The sequence below is a fragment of the Galendromus occidentalis genome, unplaced genomic scaffold, assembly GCF_000255335.2.
Source record: "Galendromus occidentalis unplaced genomic scaffold, Mocc_1.1 scf7180000077117, whole genome shotgun sequence".
In the NCBI taxonomy this organism is placed as follows: domain Eukaryota; kingdom Metazoa; phylum Arthropoda; class Arachnida; order Mesostigmata; family Phytoseiidae; genus Galendromus; species Galendromus occidentalis.
The window spans coordinates 24,757-26,137 of NW_003805105.1; positions in this window are offsets into that span (position 1 = coordinate 24,757).

The window sequence follows — 1,381 nt, forward strand, 5'->3', positions numbered from 1 at the left end:
AATCGATACCCTTCACGGCTACAGCGATTTTATGCGAGATTCATTAGTAAAAAGACAGAGGCCAGTGATGACGGCAACCCCCGATAGACTTCTCAGGAGCTCCCAAGAATCCGCCCCCTCATGGTGGTCCAGCCGTTGAAAGTCCTACAAATTCCCGTCTTTCCCTCGATGAAATCTTTGATTCTCGGTGAGAGGACCACTCAAATCATTTTTTTATGGTGGGAGGACCCATCACATGGGAACGACGACCCTCATATGACCCTCCTGAAGCTCCCGAGAGCCCACCCCTGAGTTTTTGCGGCGATCGGTTCAGGCGTTTGTGAATTTTGCGAATTTCGGATTTTTCAATTTTTTTCCGAGTTTTCGTATTTTCGTGGGTAAAGCACTCAAATAATTTTTTTAAGGTAGAAGGACTCATTGCATCGAAGAACTGACCCCCCTATAACCACCGGGGGATCGCCCAGAACACCCTCCTAAATTTTCACGACGATCGGTTCAGCCGTTTTCGAGTCTATAGGTGACACCAGACAGACAGACAAACAGACAAACAGACAAACAGACAGACAGACATACGTTTTTATATATATAGATCCCTCAGTGTGCAGAAGAGATTTCATCAAGCTTCTGATAAAACATTATTACGCTCAGACCGATCAAGTTGACTTGAAAAACATGCTGTACTAAGTTAGTCAACCAGTTCACAGTAACCCACCTACTAATTACAATCCCCCCCCACAGAGTTCTATCGAACGTTTAGTTTTCCGTGTGACTGTACCACGGGCCAAGGCCCACTGCACACACGTAGTGTTAACGTATTTATACTCATTTGCAAAAATAAAGATCAACATACTTGAAAAAAGGTATGAACTCTTCTCAGCTTGAATGCATGAAAATTCGATGGCATTTCAGGATGAAATCTTTGCGCGGCTCATTAATGATCAATCTTGTCTAGGTTTGAAGTTCACTACCGCGTCCGACGAAGCGACTGTTCCGGAGATATCTGACCCTCAATGTCCATCACAACGCTGAAATTCCGGGACGATCAAAAATCGCGCCTTTTGGATTGATTCGAGCTACGGGGAGACCGCGGGCAGACATCCGCACGCTGCGATAAGCAAGAGGTTGCGCAGCGTCGGTCTATCAATCACCGATCTACTTGCCGCGACGGAGCAAGCAACGTGTTGAGAGCTGTGGCACTCTTACTCAGACATACATCAGCAGAAATGCTTTGCTCATGGTCTGGATTAGGTTGTCCGAAAAGCCGTCTTCGGTGAAGAAGCCTTCGCGTTCGATCCGGAAATCTTGGGAACCATGTCTTCCGGAGGAGACGAGGTTGAAACGGCAGATGGCCTGGGGGATGGCGGGTTTCGGGGGGGGGGGG